Consider the following 24400-nt stretch of genomic DNA (forward strand, 5'->3'; position numbering starts at 1 on the left):
CTTATTACGGACTCCATGTCTCTGCACTCAACTCCTCAGTCATTATATTGTGATATACTTGTGACTATCATCCTTTCTGGGAAAAAAATATGAGTGGGATTTTTTATTTTATTTTTTAGTCACAGTGGATTTGAGTCTCCAAATGAATGCAAATGAGAAGCAAATTATAGGAGGAAAAAATACACCAAATGAATGAGCTAGTTCTCTTTTGACTGCCTTCTTTGGTTGTCTTTGTCAATGCATAACAAAAGTGCCTAGCAGTGGAGGCTGTTGAAGGTAGAAATTAGAGGACAGGAATTACAATGAGCATGTCCTCTGGTTTCTGCCTTCCCTGGAGCCTAGTCGCATACAGTGCCTTCATCAGGATGTTCTTCTTATCAATGTTAAGGGTACATACAGTCCTGGATACATGGCTGGCCTTTATCATTGTATCCTGGTCAACAGGATTTATTATAATCTAATAAATTATTTTACAATTTCATTTAGCACCATTATCTACAACACCGGATGACAAAATGATCTTAAAAGAAAGATATAGAGCACATTCATCAAGAAAGAGGTCCAGAGGAAAAGGATTCCAGACTAGACTGTGAATGAGTTGGACTTTGTACAAGGGCAGACTATTTCAGCAAGGATTTAGGAGACAAGGCATTGTTTCAGGTTACAGTGTGATATAGAAACCAATTTATCATTGTTCAGTCAGACACTACTTGTCATGCAAAGAAACAATACAACGCGACAGCAGTTTGGACAATGAATATAGATTAAATCTGAAATATTAGCAGACTAATTAACTCAGCAAATTATGTTCTGGTAAACAAAACGACAAGCTAAGAATATCACTCCACAGCAAAAATGTAATGTGTTGCAGTGATAATTACTTCACACCATTTAAAAAACTAAATAGAAATGAACGCACAAAATGTTTTAATGATTGATATTGCAAATAGCCATATGAAAACAAAGAACGCTAAAACACTGTCCACAGATGCAAACAGCTGCGTGAAAACTTATAAGAAAGATATACAGTTCCCAAGAGTATTTTTTACTTACAGCTTACTTCACTTTAAAATCTTTCAGACGCAATAATGGAATGTTTGGTATCCAAACACGTTTTTGTACGTGTATGCAACATAACAGTCATTAAATACCTGGAGCTCTCAGGGCTGGCGATTCATTCCTACTAATGTTTTATTAATGCTGCCTTCAGCCCGAAGGGTAAATGTTTCTTTTCAGTGCCACACTTCCATTTCAAGATATCAATCATTCCATACTCACTAATGGCACATCATCAAGTCTGACAGACTCTGCCAGAATGTATTGTACTTCTTGATCAGAAAATACTGATTGAAACTGACAGGCAGTAGTGTTTGAGGATATGCACCGCAATAATGAATTCCGATAGTGTGTACAAATTGAAAGGCTTTCATGTTGTTTTTTGTTTGGTTGTTTTTGTAGCTTTTCATCCATTAAATCACTGTATTTTCCTAAAAGAAATGAACTGAATGCCAAACGGAATGCTGAAAGGGTTGGATGAGTTTGTTGAGGTATTTTAGAGCAAGGAACAAAGTAGCCACAGCAACACGCTATGAATCACAATCATCTTAATGACTACAGTATGTGCAGGTACTGGGATGTATGTTCTCATTCAACGATCCCCGTCGTTATGTTGCCAACTCTCCCTCCATTTGTAGATTTTTCAGTTCCTCTATCCGCAGACCCCATGCTGCTTTGGCAATTGGAATTCTTACGAGATTCCAGAATGTAGAGTTGAGCAGACACCATGGCAACTGAAACATCCACATCATTTGGTATTTCATTTTTTTTGCAAACACTGCCCCGGTACCTGCACAACACTGTACCAAGGGGTATTCAGACAAAACCAATCTGGCAGACTTCCCTGGACCGCGAATATGAAAACAGAGCGAAGGCAGAGGCACAAACCTTGACCATGGCTGCCAACGTGGGCAGCTGAACGGAGAACGGGGGAGTGTATAAGGAAGAGGTTGCGAACCCTCCCACAAGTACTTAATGGATAATTCAACTCTATTCTGCTAAAATAGTGCTCCGAGCCAAGAGGCAGGGGTTTGTACACTGCCTCACACCATCAACAACATAACAAGCTCCATTGCCTCTGAAAAAAAGCCCCAGAATGTTTTTTTGTTTTTATTTATTATTATTATTACTTATTTCTTCACTTGTCTGTTTCTAAACCAGACAACATCCATCATATTCCGGCTCGCTTGGTTTTCAGTTCTGTTATTTGTGCCATATGGTTGTCCCCTTACAAAATACCTCTCATCTCTAAATGTGTCTCTCTACCCTCTCCACTTTAGGTCTCGTTATTAATAGTCAAAAACGCTCTGCAAACCACCTGGAAATCTGCCCTCTCCAATTCGAAAGTAAGAAATAATGGGGAAATATGAGCGAAAATGAACATCAAGATGAATCTTACAGGAGGCTGAGAATAAGGCCATACGCAACCTACACAGACAAGCCAGTTAAGAGAAATAAATCGTCTCCCCCTGCATTATTAATAGGAATGTTCTCTGGGAAGAGAAATTGTTTATTAACTCATATTGGCTCAGACTAGGAGGTTCTAAATGAGAGACGTATCTGTGTCTAGGTTGGGCCAGGCAGTATTAGCAATATTCATGTACTTAGGAAAACATCAGCAACAAAAGAGTAATAAACTGGGCTAGAGAACGGCGATGTATGAAGTTAATTCAGAGAACTGACTGAATTACTTGCACTCCCTGCACTCCCTGGATATCTAAGTAAAAACTATATAACAATGCACACTGTATATAGTCAAAACATGACAAATTAGCCCAAGTTAGCATGTGTGTCATGTTTTGAGTAATTAACATATTCACAATTACAGGAAATACTGTGTATGACATTTTGCTTGATGTAAACACTTTAATTTGGTAGAAACACAGATAGGCACAGAGTGCATGTTCCAAAGAGTGTCATAAGAATGACTAAAAACGCGCTTCCACTTCCTCTTTGGAATCCACACAAGACAGACAAACAGACGTAGATGAAAAACAAAGTGCAACATCCTACGAAACAGACCATTTTACAATCTCACCAACATAAATACCCCCCCCCCCCCGAAAGATAACAAAAATAAAACACTTTGCTAACTGTTTGTGCTTTGGGAGTGTGTTATTAACAAGTGGAGGTCACCTTCATCCATTACCTGCTCTCCTTGACATCACAAGTGCACTTGTGAGTGAGGTCAGTGAGCAGTGGAGGCTGGAATCAGAGGACGGGCTCATTGTAATGCATGGAATGGAATGAGGAATTATAGTCCATACAATGAGCCCGTCCTCCAATGTTTATCTCCCCCACCTTCCAGCCCATCCAAGTGCACTTGTGAGTGAGGTCAGTGAGATGAACTTCTTAGAATATTTGAAAAAACGTTATTGTATGACTATGACCCTACAAAGTTGGATCTTTAATCGTATCTAAAATGCCTGGTTTGACCCCAACTACTAGTATGATCATGCATGGTCAAATAATGAATATCTATGGATATAGGTATAATGACATATAATGCTAACATTTTCAGGTCTGCTGTTTGTCCTGATCATGTAACAAACCACTCTGGGACTGATAAAGGTATGTGCTATGGAAAAACTCTAGGACCTGCACGTACCATTACAATGAGTATAATGACTATACATTTCTGCTAATACTACTATAAACACAGTATGAGACTCTATACTACTTGTATTTATACAGCAATTTATTTTGACCCTCACATAAATTAAATGTCACTGATTGTCTAGACGGTAAACACAGCAAAGAAAGTTCCACTGGAAACACCAGACAGAGATGAAAGTACCTAAACACATTCATTTAATAACCGTATGAGATCTTTTTTCGAGTCTCCTTAGCCTCAAAGTAGGCACATAAAAACAAAACAAACAAAAAACGACAGAATTGCAACAGTTTTGTCGAGCCTCACAAAGTCAAATGAAGGGTAAGGAAAACAATCTGTCTCAGTTAGCTCATTAGAACGAGGACGAGACACACGCTTTAGCAGACTCAGAGCCATCAGCTGTCAAACACATGCTTTCCATGTCTGCCAGACAGAAAGATGGAGAACTTTAAGGGTGCGAGTTCAACCAGCCTGTTTGACTGCACCACTTCCAAAGCAACAGCAACATGAATAAAAATAGGCAGAATTGTAATGAATGCAATCGCCCCGCAAGGAGACCATGAGACAACCCTCGCTGGTTTTGTTGGCCTTTTGTTTTTGGACAAAAGAGTGATGAATGCTGAACGTATTCACATTGATTGAGCGGTTTAGAGAGGAGCTACTGTAGGTTCTGTGCTGTCAGTTTAGTTTCTCTGCTATAATTGAAATCTATGCAGTGACTGACTCTCAGAACGGTTGGTTGTATTTATAGCTCAGTCGACAACATCACTCAGGTATTCATGTGTTGGTTGTGTTGGTTGAGGTATAATTGGGACTTACACCTAACTGATAGGAGGTTTAAAGAAGGGATAGTTCACCCAAATTAGAAAATCACATATTTGGCTCCTTACCTTGAAATGAGTCCATAGACAAGGACACAATTCAATCAACTTTTGAAGCGACTCCATTACATGATATTGCTTAACTTAGTGGACCCTCCCCTCAAATTCACCTATGAACCGTCAACTCCATTAGAATGACAAAGTAATTCCTTAAGTACTATGTAATAACATGTTCATATTGTCACTGGTGTAATTATAATATTACCACACAGGTATAACTCAAGTACCAGGTATTTTAATGGTGAATTTCATACGATTTTGAAATAGAGGTCGTTATAACATTCCTGAATACTGACTTACATGAACTATCTTATATATATTCTACTATGTTAAATATGTCAATTCAAAGGTATTTTGCCGGTAGTGGGGAGTCATGGAGAGTCATGAGAGATTATTAGTCTACAAATATCACAACCGCAGTTGGCCTCCCTTGACACACCAAGCAAAAAGCTCACTCTTAATCTCCTCAAAGAAAGGGTCTAGCAAGAAATTCAGCGGACATCTCCTTTTCAGAGAGAGAAAGGTTGAACTTAGCCTGAGGCAAAGCTGTTAGTGCTTCACGCTTCAACAATTTGATAACTACCTGTGTTTGGGAAACCACCCAAAAGGCTAACAAAGGTTGCATGTCTTGCCAGACAAGCAGTGTGTTAGTGTCTTTGTGTTGTTTTGTTTAGTAGTAGTCTATTGCTATGAGTTAAATTGGATGGGAAGAGTGTAGGCCGTGTTGTCGTTTTGGGGACCACACAGTCCAATTGAGACAATTTGCCCAGCTGACGTGATCCTGCAAGCAACCACTGCAAAACTGGATTTTACTGAATGTCATGACAATATAAAAAATACGCCTGCATGTCAGCGATGTTCACGTCAAATGGGGAACGTGCTGCTGCTGACACAGAAATTCCACCCTGGTAGAGATCGTTCACAAATGCTTTAAATACTTTACATATTCCATTCATTTGCATGTAAATTAGCACATATCCCATCATAGGGAGTCACCGGGGGATAGAACAGTGGGAGAGGATGTCCTACCCATGAATGTGTGTGAAAACAACAATCTAATATATTTTTGCATCCCTTTGTTGTTGAGGCTCTCGGGATTGCTCAGCTGTTTTCAAATGGTACTTCACAACTCTACCATCTATAAGTGATTTGCATCAGTTTTGCACTTTGCTAAACTTGCTAAAAAATGCTGATGACGCAGTGTCATGAAATCTCAGTGATTTAATCGCTATTCATCTTATACTGCAAAAGGGGGAAAATAATATGAATCCATTCCTTTTGTTATCCTTGAATGTGCCGGATTGTATAAGCACTTTTACTCTACTTGATCTTATTCATTCAACTCCTATTGTTGCACCCTGCTCTCAATGTCTTGTTGTTGTGCAGCTCTCTGTTATTGTGCAGCTCTCTCCTGATCACATTCATCTACACTCCCGGAGAGTTTCTCTGTGCTCATTAACCTCAGTGGTCCGACATACCCCAGGGCTCCATTCTCAGGCCTCTGTATTGTCTAATTCGACGCCCACTCGCTGAGCCATCTCACTGCCTATCCAGATGCCTCCTATCACTTCTATGCAGATGATACTTGTACTCTACTTTCACACGTTTTCCCTCCCCTTCTTCTTTGCCTCTGTCCTCTGTTAAAAGGTTTCTATCATGCTGGTTGCAGACTCCTCCTGTTCTCTGCCAACCACCCGAGGGTGTCCTCTACCTCCACACTGTCCTCGCACATTAAATCAGACATACTGTATGCCCTCTCCAGTAGTCGAGTTTCTGCCTTTTTCACCCCCGTCTTTTGCCATTCTCGAAGAGTGAATCATGTATCAATGCGTTAAATATCACAAAAATAATATATCCACCAGAGTTCAAAATGACTTGGTAATGTAGAACTGACTTGATGTGGAATCCTCTCAATATTTCCGTGAGGATTAAGCTGACACTGTTTACGCACAATTGCATCAATGCACATTCTTAGAAGTCTCTCTTCGAGCTCTAATAAGTTAGGGGGGTTTTGAAATACATCATGACAAACATGTATGTTAGTTTCACTGATCACAAGCTTCTGAGCAGGAGAACTCTTTCATTTACTATCAGAAGTGTATGTGCTCTTTGAAGACAATGTCAAGGGAGGGGTTAACGTGTTTCCAACCTTCAACTCCAAATCTCATTCCGATAGTCTGTGGGTTATTCTCTGACAGTAATTATGCGAAAATTGAGACATGAAAACCTGGCATACTGTATGCTCAAAGCTGCTGAGGGTTTGGTCTCCACTGTCTCAAACACCAGTTTTCGGTTTCCTGCTGCCCTTGCCAAGAAACACTTTGGAAGCTCTGCCACTGGCAAAATGGAGCCAGGGCATTTCAACACACATTCCCTCTGAAAAGGTAATCCATTGGATTTGGGAACAGATGGCGAGAGTGTTTATCATGGGTTGGGAATGTCTATGCATTCTTTTTTTTCCCTCTCTGTCATATACAGAAACTGTAAAAGAACAATCGCTGGAGATGTATTGATCTCTACACACAGATGGGAGGTGGATTTTGTTTCTGTCTTTATCTCTCATTAAACTGTTCGATTCACAGTTCCATATGCATTGTTCTTCAGTGGGGAATCGTGAAGACATAGGATCTTTGGCTAACTGTAACACAGTGGCAGCTGAAAGCATGGGCCCAGTGAAGCAGAAACGGCTGGCAGTGTCAGTTTGTGTCCCATTTTAATGTAGTGACTAAGCATTACCTTGGGCTTAAATATGAGTAGAACGGTAATGAATCCTTTCGATTTAAAAAAATAAAATGCTTTTATGTTATACTGCCAGACCCACAGCGTTTCCCACACTGTGTTTGAGAGCACTGTAGTTTGTGGTTTTCACGAAGTATGTGAAAGAAAGATCTTTTCTCTTTTGAAGTGTTTCACTGTCAGATGCCTTGGTGACATGGTGAGGATGAAGGAATTGTATAGGTGATGATTATACACAACATATTCATATTTGATTATTTCAAATAATAGGCCGTCTTGGGGCGCTTAGTGGCTTAGCACACAAATGTGAAGACCATAGAATTGCAAGGTTCCTGGTTTCGATTCTGACCCTCACCATATCTTGCATGTCATCCCTCCTCTATCTTAATACATAGCCGTGTGTTTTTCAGCACAAATATGTCATGTTATGATATAACATTGACCCTATGGATGCAGTTGATTCATCTTTCTGAAAACATCCTTTGCTATCTGCCTCAAGTATACTTCTTCACTTCAGTTGTTGTTCCTTTTTTCCACTTCAAAGAGCACCATACTCCCATTCTGGCACAAACCTTGCACCTCAGCCCACTGTGTCTATTCATCTTTAACTCCATCGCACTCTCTCTCTCTCTCCCTCCCTGCACTCCCCTCTCTCTCTCTCTCTCTCTCTCTCTCTCTCTCTCTCTCTCTCTCTCTCTCTCTCATGCTGTGGAAATCTCAAAAAAGTGAAAGAAAAAAAGAGAGCAAGCGGCCCACATCTTCTTATTACCATGCCCAATTGAATTGCTAAGTGAAAAGTCTGTCAATCTCCTTTTTATCTCTTTTCTCTTCAAGACGGTGACCTTTTCTTCTTCTAATGAGTTTATTCAACGTCTCTCACGAGAACATAGTGACTATACTTGATAACTATAGGTTGCTCCAAATTAGTTTTTTTTCCTCTTCTTTGTCCTCATGTTCTCTCTTATAGGAGCCGGGTCTGTAATGTATGTTAGACAATCATTTGAAGTCACATCTGACACAAAGACTACACAGACCCATGTCAACATGTGATAGTCTAATTACTCTGAGTTCTCTGCTATTCTAGAATGCTTGGTCGTCAACGTGACTCACGACTGCATTAGCCGGCTATCTCTAGGAGCTAGCATGGATATCAAGCTCCAAGATTAGCTCCACAACTTTGGGGAACCCAACTCCCTTAACTCCAACTCCACATGCGTATGTATACCTTGTATTCTGTATTAACCTGCTGAGATAAAGTCTGAAGTGGTCAGCTCCGGGGGCCTACGTGAACATATCTCTCTGAATCTACACACAAACCCTTGCGTTCTACATGATCCTGCCGAGCTGAAGTCCTCCTCAGCGGCATTCCTCCGTTGAACCACCTCCGCTACGCCAGCATCCATAAATAACTGACCCCCATCCCCTCTCCCTAGGTGACCACAGCTCTGTCTGTGAACCTGTTGGTTGTCCCTCCGAGCTCCTCTCCACCCCAGCCCAGGCCCTGTCTGGTTCTGCAGCTGTGACTCATCAGACATGCCCTAGGAGGCCACTGGATGCCCAATGTCAGAATGAATCACACCAGTGTGATACGTGGCACAACTTGTTTGTTCTATCCGGACTAAGACCTCACTATTGGTACTGGTTGATGCCCACTACAAGTGACCCATAACAGATGACGAGCCAGTGCTTCTAAGCTTGAGTTCAATCATGTCTGAAGAGGGTGTGTGTGTGTGTGACCGTGTGTGTGTGTGTGTGTGTGTGTGTGTGTGTGTGTGTGTGTGTGTGTGTGTGTGTGTGTGTGCGTGTGTGTGTGTGTGTGCGTGCGTGTGTGTGTGTGTGTGTGTGTGTGTGTGTGTGTGCGTGCGTGTGTGTGTGTGTGTGTGTGTGTGTGTGTGTGTGTGTGTGTCTATGCTGTAAACCTCTGTGGCATCCTTTTGTGGGTTCTGCTGTAAAAGATTACACTCTTAAAACATTAACTTCAATCACCTAGGATTTAATCTCATCACAATTAACAGGAAATCACTTTGCTTGTTTTTTACAGCCCCAAAAAACTATTAATATTTAATCGTTGTCATGTTTTGAATTGTTTTGAATTGGAGATAATAAAGTTAGATATTAATTTAGTTCCTTTTGAATAAATTACAGATTATCGCAACAGGGAGGAAATCATTTATGACACACAATGGAAATGGAAATGTGATGGACAGAGTCATACAAGGTTAGGGGCTATATTATAAGAACCCACATGCAATCGTTATGGCATGATGCTATCGCTCACGGTGCGTTTTTAAAGAACTAAATTGTGGGCATATCAGGTCTGCGAATATCCCAGTGGTAGGGTAAAAAAAGGCTGGCTTTAGATCAATAAATGAATGTGAGGTGTGTGGAGGACCAGTCCCTGACCAATCAAAACGTGTTCCAAAACCATATTTGATATTATTCAATATTGACCTACTGGTCAAACGTTTTAGAACACCTACATTTTTCCAGTTTGTATTGAAATGTAGCTAATTTAATGCAAAAAATGTCATCAACAAATCACCCAATAAGTTGAAGTGAATCCATCTTAATGCAAAGATAATAGTTTATGTAATTTGGGAATTCATATCTTTGTTTTTATAGGGTCTCTGATTGGGTCTCTGATTTGCATAGGAATCAATTACCCTTTCCCATTGTTTATCATGAAAAACATGAATAGGAGAAAGCAAAGAGAGAACAAAAACCAAAAAAAACAACTGCCTAAACCGACTCTACAAAATGGCCGATCCATCATACCAGAGGCAAGTAAACAATAACAGTAATGGATGGTGGCGAGGAACGATATCACACATCGTCTACCACCCTGACACGGCGTTGTCAGATGTTAATGGGAGCGGCCCTCACAGTCTCCGCCTGTATTTACCGCCGGGGTTATATAGCAACCCAGCCAATAGATCACTTCATTGATTGATGACAGCAACCAATCCCCCCCTTCGATCGTCACCTCCCGAGCCTCATCCATATCTCACAGCCCTAAAATGACAACATATTGCATTTTTAATTCCACCTGACTGATCCTTGATGCTTGGAGTGCACCTACACTACACTATTAGTAACCCAGCCCTAATTATGATTATGCTTCTGCAACACGCAAGCCATTCTTCCCACCAGTCAGCACCTACTGACAGGAGGTGTCAGAGAGAAAAAAAACTAAATTAAGAGTTTAGGATGGAGTCTTGTGTTAATCACCTATCCCGCTGTCTGCATGTCATGTCACCTCTGAGGATATTTGCAATGACATTCCAGGTACACCTGTGGTTAAAGACTCCCTCTCCTCCTCTCTCTGGAACGGATACAATTACCAGAGCTGTGTGTGAGGGAAGGAGAGAGAGAGAGAGAGAGAGAGAGAGAGAGAGAGAGAGAGAGAGAAAGAGAAGAGAGAGAGAGAGAGAGAGAGAGAGAGAGAGAGAGAGAGAGAGAGAGAGAGAGAGAGAGAGAGAGAGAGAGAGAGAGAGAGAGAGAGAGAGAGAGAGAGAGAGAAAAGGAAAATATAATGACAGACTCAAACTAATTCCTGTCACTCATTTGTACAATAAAGCGCAAGATGTCTGGCTAATCATGATGTGTCAGTGGTTACATGGAAACGGGCAGTATTCAAATTTGTCGTGGCAGAGGCGGTCAGAGGAGACGTTGAGGATTATTTCTAATTAGATTAATGTAACCTCACTTCAGAGGCTGAATTTACGACATCTGCTGACTTCTAACTGTGGACTTGCCTACTGTGTGGTCTTTCCCTAAGCCTTAGCTTACAGTGCTAATGTTTTCAGTCTTGATGAACACTGGTTTTTAACCCACCCCAGTAAGACAACAGTAACTCAACTAATCAAGGATTTGATGATTAGTTGATGATTTTAATGTGTGTTAGTGCTGGGGATACAGCTAAAACATGCTGTTTTGTGGGTTCCCATGGCTGCAGTATAATTGAATAGAAACCCACTGCATTAGACCAGTGCAAAGCCCTAGTTTAACTACACATCAGTATCACATTCCTATGTTTTCACTGTATTCCAGTCCACTGCCATATAGGGATCGGTACATGATATGTAGTGATGTTGAAGGGTTATAGTTCAAAGTCGATGGGGAGAAGGACAAAGTCTCTCTCTCTCTGTACCTCTCTTAATCTCTCTTACTCTATTTTTCCTCTTTATCTCTCTCTCTCCCCCCCATCTCTCGCTCTCTTCCTCTCTTCCCCCTCTCCCTTTCCCTCTCTCTCTCTCTCTCAGATAAGATAGAACAGAGCAAGAGACTAGGTCTGCCTAGGCTGCCTTTAGTCTCTTATCCCCTCTCTCCTCCTCTCTGTGGCACGCTCAAACCCCGTCACGGATTCTCTAGGGCAGCCAGATAGCGTTTGATTCACTTGAGTTACTCCAGGGCCAAGCCCAAGAGACAGATGCACCATGGGGAAAAAAAAGAAAAAAAGATGGGATATTGCGGGGCAGGAAAGCTCAGCCGTTCGTGACCTTGCTCTGGAAAATGTCAGACGACACAAGTAAAGAGAGTGTACTGAAAACACTGAAGACACACACAGCAAGGGAGGTTTTCTAGATTTTTGCTGTATCTATCAGTGGAGGTCGGTGGAGCTAGAAATCGGAGGACATGGATGATGCTTGGAATGGAATACGGAGTGGTATCAAACACACGTGCACCCACACGTTTGACACCTACCATTCCTCATTCCATTTCATACATTTACAATGAGCCCATTCTCCGATTTCTACCTCCATCAGCCTCTGCTGGTATCTACAGCATGGTACTGCCACGTCCGAAGAACAAACGTTTCTGCCTCAGACGGGCTGATGTAACTGTAACAGAGTTAGACATATGTATATGTATGAGTAGCCTATATGAGTTTCGCTGTATTTGAGCAGCCCTAGCCAGTATTAGTTGTTGTTATGTGGAGCCCCGTTGGAGTTGTGGTGTACTGCAGGTCTGCGTGTGTTTTGTCCTTGTGGTGTTGCCGTACCCAGTAGTAGTGATGTAGACTTGACTGCAACTAGGCCTATTTGAAAAGGCACGTGTACTGTGTAAAATGCTCCTTGTATTTTATTATTTGTGTGGAGAACCCTGTAAGTTAAGGTGACAATGTTGATGTATTATGCTATTTGTTTTTACATGTATTGTGATGGCTAGCAACGTTTCACACTTCTGTGTTCTGGTTCTGGTTGCTAGCTCAGACGGTGTCAAAATGTATATTGTATTTTATTTTGCATACGCAGGTCTAGAATTGCACACACCAGGAAGACTTAAGTAATTTTTTGTATGTCTTCCATCCAGGTATGTTGCTCCACATGTGTACACATATGTAAATAGCTTTCAGTTTCAGATGTCTAAATTCATATTGTGTTTTGTATTTGTAATTTTTTAAGGAAATGTGTATTCTTTCTGTAAACAAATTATCCTGATATCAAAAATAGAAAGAAAAAGTAGCGGTAGACTTGACTGCTACTATTTGAAGAGGTCTAAAAGAATTTCAGACACCAAGAAGACAAGTTATGTCTTCCACCCAGAATCACACTGCTGAGGAGAGAATAAAGTGATTAAAATAAGTTGTTGCCTTACATACGTAACATGCAGACCTCAGACATGGGCCTGCTGTCCACCCCCCCGCACCAACCTACAGACCTTCGGGGACAGAGCCTTCAGCGTGGCTGCACCTACCCTCTGGAACTCTCTCCCCATAGTGATCCGCAATGCCCCCACCCTGGACTCCTTCAAATCCGCCCTCAAAACCCATCTGTTCACCAAGGCCTTTGGCCCCTAGTCACTGTTTCTCTTTTGTTTTGTTTGGTTTCTGTTTTGTCCGTCTGACCATTTCCTGCAGAATTGTAAAGCGTCCTTGGGTTTTATGAAAGGCGCTATATAAATCCAAGTTATGTAAAAAATCATAATTCAGCATAACGCAACAGCACAAGACATCTCAGAGAAGCACACAGCATATGAATTATGTTTCCCTTATTTGTTGGGATGGAATGGTAGGCTACAAACAAGTGTGAGTACTAATCCACACCACCTGTCACCATTACAGTGCCAAGAAAAAAACAGTTTACAGTACAGTTGGCTATAATTGGGTGTGGTCACTTGTGTTAGCTATAACAACATCCAGATCATCAAATTACTTTCAACACCTGCACCTTCTGTAGTAGGGTCTGCTGGAGCGATGGTCTCCATTGCGATGGAGTTCATGGTTGCATATTTTCTCTGGGCCTCCAGCTAGGCCACGTACTGTAAATAGAACATGTTCTAGCTTGTTCTACAACTCTTCCTCTGAACTACTGTCGCCACATTTTAGAATCCTGGTTGTTGTAACACTTCTCTATCACACCTGGTGACTGTCGGATGGAATGGGAGCCGCTCTGTAAAAGCTAGGGATAAAGATGGGCATATTTATATACATATTAGAATTATATAGGAATGCCTGCAGGACATAGTGAGACTAATTTAAGATAATGCATCTCTGTTTATTAGAGAGGTTACAGCCTCAATATCTCCAGACTTCAATTTCTCATTACAATGGTTTGTGTTTTGGGTGGGCTCTGTACTGTATGTGCGATGCGATATGAACAAGCATGATGAGCAAATCCAATAGTTGTGATCGGTGAAAAACGCTCTCACTCCACATTCCGTGGACACGTTTAATTAATATTAAATAAGTATCCCCATTCTGCTTTAACGAGCATTCAGTAAATTTACATAGATTTTAATAAGGGATGCTTCAGGCAGTGTACTATAAGTTTAACACTCTATACACACTCACTCCCTTTCTGCTTTGGGGAGGGAGAGGGGAAAGGAGAGTTGGAGAAAGGGGGGAGTGAGGGAGGGAGAGGAGGGCAGGGAAGGGAGAGGGAGGACACTGGAGAAAAACATGGATGGAGGGAGAGAGAGAGAGAGAAGGTAGAAGGAAGAGATGGGCGGGGTATGAGAGGATGAGAGAGAGACAGAGGGGAGAGAGAGACAGAGGGGTGAGAGAGAGAGATGCCGAAAAAGAAGCTCAATGTCCCGGAGGAATACCTTGGTAACGTTAGACAACTCCGGTGTTCTGTACGGGCAATAAAGAGCCCAGGTGTACCGTTCAGCTCAAGACCTATCCTTACATGTTATTTCATTCTGTCAGAACTATCAGTCTCTTTCCCCCATCGACAATCTTTGTTTACAAGAGAAAGTATTCAAAGAGGCAGTTTGAGGGTTGACCTTGGCCTTGCCTAGTGCCTACAGCGTATATACAGTATATCACTCTTTGTAGTGAATGAGAGAAATCGATTAAGAATGTTTAATGGGGGAAATGGCCTCTATCAACTTGAGGCCAAACGGGATCCTATCATGTCCTGGGTGTGTGTGAAGAGAGCATCGTTAGTGCAGAGAGAACAGCGTTCGCGTGTTAGCGCTCGAGCTGAAAGCACAGAGCATTTTCAGGTGTGAAACTTTAATGAGATATATCTCCCCTTCCACCCCAGCTGACACAACCAAACAGTTACCAAACAGACATTTGAACAGTCAGTACCGGCGCACACACAAACACACACACACACACACACACACACACACACACACACACACACACACACACACACACACACACACACACAGTCGCTCCCTCCTTCCCGACTGTGTTAGCAGGCTGAGACGTGCGCTAGGAGCTCATTCAACTACTCGCCCCTTCCAGTGGCTGCCCTTCTGCTTCATGCTTGGCACGTTATTTAAGCCTGACATGGGGGCTTGACATTATAGTATTTTCACTCGGCTTGTATATACAGACGGCTAAAGGCGCTCTGTTTATCTTTGTATCGCAGTGTATGCCTCACATCCTCACAGACCCAAATATCGGAATACTGTAAGATGACAGAGCACTGTAGGAGTTAATTGCATTTAGAAGGCAATTAGAGGCGACGGTCGCACACACACAAACACATACAGTCATTCTACTGTATATCATATCATTTAATTGTTGTGGGCCCGTTTGAAAACTGCTTAGATCCACCGCTCAATAGCCGTATATGCGTCAGTCAAGGTGATTGTGACATGGAAAAGAATTGTGTTTTTCACATGGCTGCTGTTCAGGCTGCACGAAGAGAGCCATCAAACAGGCCTCTCTCCACTTGATGGAGTAATTGCTTGGCGGCTGACACATTACTGAAAGGCGGGAGGGGAGAATTAATCACTTTCGGATAATGATCGGCTTCGGCTGCCATTTTGGGTGTCATCTGCTTTGGGTGTCATCCAACATTTGTTTGCAGGCTCGCCGCCTTGTTTAGATTCGGTTCTGACTCACGCTGTCTCTGCTGGAGAACACCGGGGGAGAGCTCTGTGCAATCAGAGGCAAAATGCTGTTGCTCTGACGGGGAGGGGGTGGGGGGTGGGGTTGGTGGTTAGATAGTAGAGGAGTTGTTCAGAAGTGTGGCTTCAGAGGGATTTATTAACAGTAGTATTGACTTGAGTACTTGGTGCGGGGATTTTGACTTAGCATGCCCTTCAGATGAGAGTCATACTGGAACCTTGGACTAGAGAATAGACTGTCGTGTTGTATAAAAAAACACATTCTGTATAAACAAAAGTCTCACTAGCTATACAGGTGTCTAAAGAAAACTTTATTGAGAAACAGACAACGTATTTATGCTTTACCCCACACCCCAAATCTTTGGCATCTGGCTAATGTACCTTTAATGTTGTCACAGCCTGGGACAGAAGCATTTGAGGTGTTATTTATTTAGTTTTCTCTGTGCTAATTCTTCTCCTGGGGGATTAGGCTTTCACTCAGTATTCGCAGTAGAAAAGCAGGTTTAATTTAGTTGCGTTTGTTACGTACCAAAGCCGCATAGCATTGACCCCCAGCAATTTGGGTGCTAATACAATTAAACTACTTACTGCTTGCAGAGTGGATGAACTGGTTTCTTCAAAAAGTCATTAGCGGCTATAGTTAGCACGCTGTGAGCTACTAAATCAGTATTCAAAATTGCATTTGGCACTTTCAATTGATCTCCGTGGACATGGGACATTTGGTTATGCTAATACCATGTTTTCGCCACAGTTGGTTAATTGCAAGACAACGAGGGTGTTGGAGGTGTAGCACAACTGACATTTTCTTCTGTTAATTGCGGGTCAATTGGGGTCTGAGAAGGGGAGCGTGTTCTTGAAACGGTGTCCCCTTGAAACTGTGTAATTGAAACTGCTCTGTTGCCTAGTCTGTTTATTAAATTGGACAACAAAAGGATTAGAGTGAGTACCATATCAACCAATTGTGTGAGTCAACCAATTGTGTTTCTTGCAACAGTCCTACAGTATATATGCATTCGAACAGTCCTACAGTATATATGCATTTGCCTTTTGCATTCTGTTTGTGGTTGGGTGAGCAGGACCTTTTTGAGACAAGATTTTCATGAGGGGTATAAGAACAGACAAGACAAATGTATTCTCTATGTTTCAGCTGGTGCCCCAGTTATTCAATATGAATTTCAAATCCAAACTGTCATGGCGGAGGACTGCTCCTTGTACTGCCCCCGAGCAGGGGTGACAACGCTCGTCTGACAAAACTTACCCTCAGGAAAGCACAAACACGCATGCACTCATAGACACACGCAATCATAGACACAAGCAAGCTCACACACACACACACACACACACACACACACACACACACACACACACACACACACACATATGCCAGCACACGCACACATACACACACACACACACACACACACACACAAACACACAAATACTGTACACAAAGACAAGTAGACTTCTGCATTTTACCGGTATGGCAAGAATCCAATTTTCTTAGTGTTTTCTTTTTTCTCCTCTGCCCTCTCTGGCAGTGCAATTTTGCTTGCCCTGAACCATGTGCTCGCAATCTTAGGAGGAGGAGCTCCGGGCTATGTGGCACCATCTCTCCAAGAGAGAACAATCAGCTGGGCCCAGGGAAAAAAGAGACTCGTCCGTAGGGCTGCCCAGGCTAGTGTGGGCTGCCCTGGGTTACAGAGGTCAATCAACCAGGCCGGCTGGAAGCTCTGGAAGTCCTGTACATAGGATCACCGGGGTCAAGGATACCAACTGTTTTTATTTATTTATTTTTTATTTTATTTTACATATTTCATTTTTCTTATGGAGCTCGAGCTGTTAACGCTAGTCAGTCAAGGCAAGACGGAGCTTTACTGAATCACCTCCCAGCGAAGCAGTGACTCAAGTCAAGCTTGTCAGGTTCCTTTAAGGAAACATATGTTTCACACAACAGTGGCGGGGTGGGGGGGTCGCGGGAGGGGGGAGCTGCTAACGAGAGACAATTATGCAAATAAATAAGAGCCGGAGTCATTTAGTCAGAGGAAACGTGATGAAAAAAACGAACAACTACTGATGTATGAAAATAACCTCTATACATGAACATGATTGAGGTTTGAGAAATTCACTCTGTTTCCATGTTTTTGAATTTATTTCACAACAAGACTCAACCTTGGAATAAACAACATGAGCCGAAGGCGGATGTCGATCGCTAATAACACTGCGAGCCAGATGGTTGTGGATTTGTAAACACATTGTCTCCCAGTACAGTATATTTCTCTTCAGAATATATCGCTGTCTTCACTCTCTTCCACATAAGCCATGCATACACTGTTTCGGTACTATCGGAGCATGTAAATGTTGTTGGTTGAGCTTTTACCTCAGTTTCTGCTGTTGCTGCAATAGCAAAATACCATTGTACTATAAGTTCTCCTTGTTTATCTTATTCATCTGTGTCCTGGAAACGCTGTGTATCCAAGAACAATAAAGAATGTGTCTGTTCTTCGATTTAACGTAGATAACATTGTTGAATGTTCTTACAAGGGGCTTTGAATGACTTTTGTGCTCTCTCGCTGGTCTCTGTTGGGATATCAAAGCTGACCACTGGGTCTCTCTGCAGGGCCCGGTCCACTTGTTCCGTATCTGCTCTGTGCCCTCTGCTCAGTGGTTATCAAAGACCCCCTCCCGTCTCTCTCTCTTCATGAACCACCAAGACCTGAGCTCTTCACAGAGAGACTAGTGGATCAAACTAGTCAGCGCTGGGGCCCTCACAGCGCTCTGGATCAAGAGAGAGGGATTCAAAGTGACATACGAACTGGCACTGTGCACAGTATCTGCTGTGGTCACATCGTTGGCTGTGAGAGCTGTGGTGGCGTTGCATTCATGACATGCCAATCGATCCACAAAACACCTGTTGTTGATGTTGCTGCATCTGAAGTGCTCCTTTGAGAGAGTAACGTTTGGCATAAAATAAATGTGTTTTTTTGTATCAAACAAATTGACTTAGTTACATAGCGTACTTAGTTTATAACACCCATGTCTGTTTTATTTACAGGTCATCCTCATCTTGACCAAGCTCTATGACTATCATCTTGGAAGTGTCACAGAGAGTACCTTGTGGAGGTAAGATTTTTCTTTCATATCTCTCTCTATCTCTCTCTTATAATGCTGGTTGCCAAGAGCAGTATTGCACTATTCAGCGTCAGACGACAGGGTGCTCCAGGTGAATGATGTGATGGTGTGTCTGTGTTGAGATGTGTGTGAATGAGTGATTGTGTGAACATTTATTGTGCATGAGGAAGTGCTTGTGTGTGTAGTACTTTTGAAAGAAAGATTGAACTTTGATTGTGTGCACACATGTGTGCGTGCATGTGTACTGTGTGTGTGTGTGTGTGTGTGTGTGTGTGTGTGTGTGAGTGTTTGTATGTGTGTGTTTGTGTGTGTGTAAGTGCACAACATTGTCTCATCGGATATACTACCAACCCCATACATCTGCTGAGCACAATTCTTTTTTATGCGAGTACATTAAAAACACACCAACAAAAGGAGCGATGCACTCGTCTATGAGTCAATGGGAGCCATAACCCAAGCTATTTTGCGGCAGGTGCCAGGTTGTGCAACACTTTCACTTTTTCTATATTGTTCATCCTCTTTATGTATCTTTGCCAATGACATAGAGGTATAGTATTCTTATACCACGGTTCCTTTCAGCCAGTTTCATGTGTCAACAGAATGATTGTTTAACGCTTGTTGCGCTGTAAGGTACAGAGACCGGCTTCTATGGGGTGTCTGCAGGCGTCAGATAGATACACAGTGACAAGCGGTCCCCTCATAGCAGTACATGGGTGATGAGACAGCTTAGGGGAGAGGGGGGAGGAGAAGAGAGGAGGAGCTTTGGGAAAGAGAGTGGAAGGGAGGAAGAGACATGGTTAGGGGAAGAGAGAAGAGAAGAGGGAATGGTAGGGCCAGATGGGGGGGGGGGGGGGGGAGAGAGAGAGAGAGAGACAGTACCCTGTGTGCCCTTTCCTAATTTAATGTTGTTGTTTTTTTTATTGCAAGATTTGCAATCAAAAAACAGAACCACATGCTTCTTCGCATTTGTTTCAATGTAGTGTTTGTCTACCATTGTGACTGCACAGGGAATTAAATCCTATCTTTTTCTTGTTCAGTTCATTTCACTTTTTGGATGATTGTTTTGCCCCTGTAATATTGTTTACTATTGTAATATCGCTATGTTTGACTATACCGTAATTGGCTGGTTTCGACTGAGAGGCACAGTATCCCAACTAGATGTTGCTGTGGGATTTTGAGGTTAATACCAGCAATATTAGAAGAAGAAAAAACAATTGCACCTTTTGTGTCCATCAAGATTTTCAGACATTCATGGAGTGAGGATGACAAGTGGGTGATTTGGCAACTGCAAGTCATTTCTGACATTCAGACACATTGCGTAGGTGTTCTACCTCACAGCTAGAGAAATAGAGCTGTTTTTGAATAACTGCAAAGATGAGCGGTGAACTCCATCTGATACCCCCATTATATAATATGAAGGCTCGATCCAGTTGCTGGGGGTGTGGTCGCTGGAGCTCGTCACTGTGTTATACTTGTGTTATGACCACGTAACTACTCTATTAGTAACTGGATTAGTGGTTATAGTACATAATCACTTTGTCATATATATATATATATATATAGTAATTGAGTTGGCCGTTGAAATAATGAAATAAAGACGTAACATTCCATAACACACAGGTGTGATTCTCAGCATTTGAAGCTGGAGCTGTTAGGAGGTGTAAATAGTGCTGGGTGTTAAAACAGAGACTTCCACTGGGGCTGGACACGTGCCCTGGCGGTGGTCCCAGTCGTGTCACTCAGTGGAGGGGACACAGGAAGACAAGCGGCCACTGCCCCTTCTCTGCTGGAGTTCCAATACATCTTAGTGACATTGAAGATGGGTTTCTGTATTGACAAAATGAGGGCATAAATTACCATATTAATCTTGGTTCAAATCAGGCCGAGTGGGACAAGTAGAGAGAGAGAGAGAGAGAGAGAGAGAGAGAGAGAGAGAGAGAGAGAGAGAGAGAGAGAGAGAGAGAGAGAGAGAGAGAGAGAGAGAGAGAGAGAGAGAGAGAGAGAGAGAGACGGAAATAGAGTCAATAACCTGGTATTTCATGCCCTTGCATCAACTGAACTGTTGGCCTATTGCTGCCATGATAAACTCTTCTGCGTGCACTGCATTGTTGTTGTGGTTTTGCCGTTTGTCTGTTTGTTAATTGTTAATTGAGATCACAGCTGGGATAAGATTTGAGGCCGGGGAGACCGCTTACCGCATCTGCGTCGACAGCCCAAATGACAGGCCAGATGCTGACTTTTCACAAAGGTCAAAGCAACAGGCAACGCCTCAAAGTAGCTCAAAGTCAGCCTGTCAATTTTAATGAACACTGTGACCTTAAACAATGGAAACAGATCGGTCATTCAGCACATAATATTCAAAGGAGCGTCCATATCTTCCTGGGAGACAGGATGTGAGAGAACTGAAGAGAGACTGTTTAGCCCGAACAATAATTGAGCTTTGCATCACAGTACTTCTTCAAAGTTATCATGTCTCTCTTATCTAGTCCTCTGAGTATCGTCCCTCTGCGTTTGAGAGGTTATTAAGCATTCATTATTCATTGTCAGCAAATATGTACACAGGTTTGGAAACGCAGAAACGTTTGATATGTGTTCTGTTTTATTTGCAGTGCAAGTTGTAAAATGACAATTACAGTAGTATAATTCGATAGAGAAATAGTAGCTTTAGTCAACCCTTTTTGATTTGACCAAACTCTAAATATATTTAAAACTAGGCTAAAAACCTCCATGTTCTGCAGCAGTTATGACTGAACACTAGAACTTTTATCTATGCTTATTAAATGTTTGATCTTACTTATTTGTTATATCTATTTTTATTACTTTTATTTTCTTATTTATTCTCCTCTTGTTGTACTTCTTTTATGCTCTATGTAAAGCACTTTGAATGACATCTGTTGTATGAAATGTGCTATACAAATAAACTTGCCCTTGCCCAAATTGCTCCAAAATGTCGGTATACAGCTGCTGCAGTCCTCTTTAGCTGTACAGTACTGTATGATTATTTAAGGAAGAATCCAAGTATGTGGCTTTTCTCTGGTTCACTCAGATGGTAAAAAGCCTTAAGAAATTCAGAAATTCATGTATTCTGTTTTGCAACCGAGTTCATCAGCTAAACAAGCCATGGAGGGGTACAATTCCAGCCTACAGACTCAATGTCAGATACCTGAGTCTGTTTGAGATTATTCTGTATCCGACTTTACGCAACATCCCAATGATGTTGATTCCACGGCTCAAAAGGATCAGCATCTTCATTTTTAGCTCTCTACATCTATCCCATCTCGCCAGCACTGATCTAATCCTATCAAGAAATGATCTACGGAGTCTTGATGAAGCAGTTGCAGAGGCAGACAAGGAGAAATGGCTCCTGCAGATTAACAGGCCAGAGGGAAACAAACTGCGTACTTACTGTTCTTTTAAAAATGTTTTTGAATCAGAACCCTATGTTCAATACATTATGCCCAGGCAGCATAGAAGTGCCCTTGCCAAGTTTAGGTGTGGAGTCGCTCCCTTAGCCCTGGAAACCGGCAGATACACTAACACCCCAGTGGAGAGTCGTTTCTGCACACTATGCAACAGTGGTTCGATTGAATCCGAAGCCCACGTCTTATTACACTGTGAACTTTACAACGACATCCGCGCTGATCTTTTTATCTTTTTATCAAAACACTATGAGAATTTTAATGACTTTGATGACCATAATAAATTGTGTACAATTTTAGCTGGTGAACACTGCATAAATGAATGTGCCAAGGCCTGCCACCTCATCCTACAAAGAAGAGTAGCCTTCATGAGCATCGCACAATAAACTGCCCCCTCCTCCTTTTTTTTCATATTTCATTGCCTTTACATATTGTATTTTATTGTAATGCCAATGGTATTTGTTGTGTAATAGTTCAAGTGTAATAGTACTTGAATGTACGTTTTTAATTTGTATTGCTATGAATTGTATTGTGTCTCACAACTCCATGTGAGTAGTCCTCAACTTTTTAATGCACCTTTTGTTGCTGTTCTTTATACCATACCTGTTTGTTGAGGAGTGACACATAAATAAAGATATATCTATCTATCTATCTATCTACAAGCGCTTGCGATAAATAACACATCATCAATGTAGCTGGCTACTCAATCCCACTTACATGATCTGCCAGGAAACATTTTCCAGTCTTTGTCAGTTCTCCTCGGGTCATTAGCGCACATTTTCACACCAAATGATTGTGCATTTGAGCCCAATTGTTTTCATCTAATCTGCCTTGTATGTATGCCTTGTTGCCTTGAGTAGAAATAGCTCTGACTGATAAAATTGCATTCTCTACATTCCTCTTCGTCCCCCTTTATACTGATGATTGCTGTCTTAGGGCCACTCCCAATTCACCCCTACGGCTTCGTTTTCACCCCTATGGCTTCGTTTTGCGCGTTCACGTTTAGGGGTAGGGCTATCCCAATTCATATTTCATTGAGCCATGGCTTCATTTCGAGGCCTAACTATGGCTTCATTTCGAGCGATTCCAGGACCAGACTAGCTTTGAAGCCATAGGGGTACGCTACCCCTTGATTCCAGGATGCATTGCGAATCATCTACAGAAATGTTATGTCGCTCTATTCAATGCGGAAATGTCATTTTACTTTCTCTGTAATTACTGATTAATAAAGATTTGAAAAATTATGATAACCATCTTATTATCTTAGTTTAATCTCATTTCAATGCATTATAGACCTTTTCTTTACAACAAGCATAACAAAAAAATCGCTGTTATGCCGAGGTGCCTATGCGTGTGCCTATGCTTAACATAGAAAGTTCCACAGTCCAGCGCGCTCGGGTTTAACAGTAGAGGACTGGTAGCCTACCTGATCACTTCCATTAGACTATCAAAGCAGTACACCGGAGCACTCATATCTGCGCGTTTGTCACAGGGTGACAGTCACCCTGGGTGTTCCTCTGCCCGGCATCAGTCCAATGGAATCGTCAAGCACAGCCTTCCCCATTGAATGAATGAATGAATGATGAATGAATGAATGAATGGACTTTATTGTCATTGCTACAGTACAGGTACCAAACAACGAAATTTAGGAGGGGTCCTTGATCCACGCACATATAGAGTGTGATAGACCCAGGTCTAGTAGTTTGGTCACTAGCCTGTCTGGAAGGATGGTGTTGAAGGCGGAGCTGAAGTCCACGAAGAGCAGTCTCGCGTAGCTGTTTCCCCTCTCCAGGTGGGATAGAGTGGCGTGGAGAGTCGTCGCGATGGCGTCCTCTGTGGACCTGTGGGCTCTGTAGGCGAACTGGTATGGATCCAGGTTGGGCGGGAGGCGTGTGAGTATGTGGGCCCGGACTAGTTTCTCGAAGCACTTCATGATGATTGGTGTGAGTGCCACCGGGCGGTAGTCGTTTAGGCAGCTCACCGTGCTTTTCTTCGGGACTGGGATGATAGTTGAGGTTTTCAGGCAGGGTGGGACGGTGGCCTGGGACAGGGACTGGTTAAAGATGTTGGTGAAAACCCCGGCCAGCTGGTCAGCGCAGTCTCTCAGCACCCGTCCCAGGACGCCATCCGGCCCCGAGGCTTTCCTGGGGTCCACCGCCTTCAGTACGCATCTCACTTCATGCTCTGTGAGGGTGAGGCTGCTGAGAGCTGGAGAGAGTGGTGTTTGTGTTGCGGTTACCTCCGTTCGCCCCTCG

The 24400-nt window shown here is 42.4% G+C and overlaps 1 protein-coding gene across 1 annotated transcript in view; it reads left to right on the forward strand.

Moving 5' to 3' along the window:
* The window catches only part of sorcs3a (sortilin related VPS10 domain containing receptor 3a), a gene marked incomplete at its 3' end in the record, with an annotated part of 139572 nt that overhangs the window by 37085 nt on the left and 78087 nt on the right, over positions 1–24400 (forward strand). The window contains exon 2 of the mRNA XM_080522483.1: positions 18650–18717. The remainder of the gene's footprint in view (positions 1–18649; positions 18718–24400) is intronic.

This window comes from Nansenia antarctica (assembly GCF_963989245.1).
Source record: "Nansenia antarctica genome assembly, chromosome: 2".
In the NCBI taxonomy this organism is placed as follows: Eukaryota; Metazoa; Chordata; class Actinopteri; order Argentiniformes; family Microstomatidae; genus Nansenia; species Nansenia antarctica.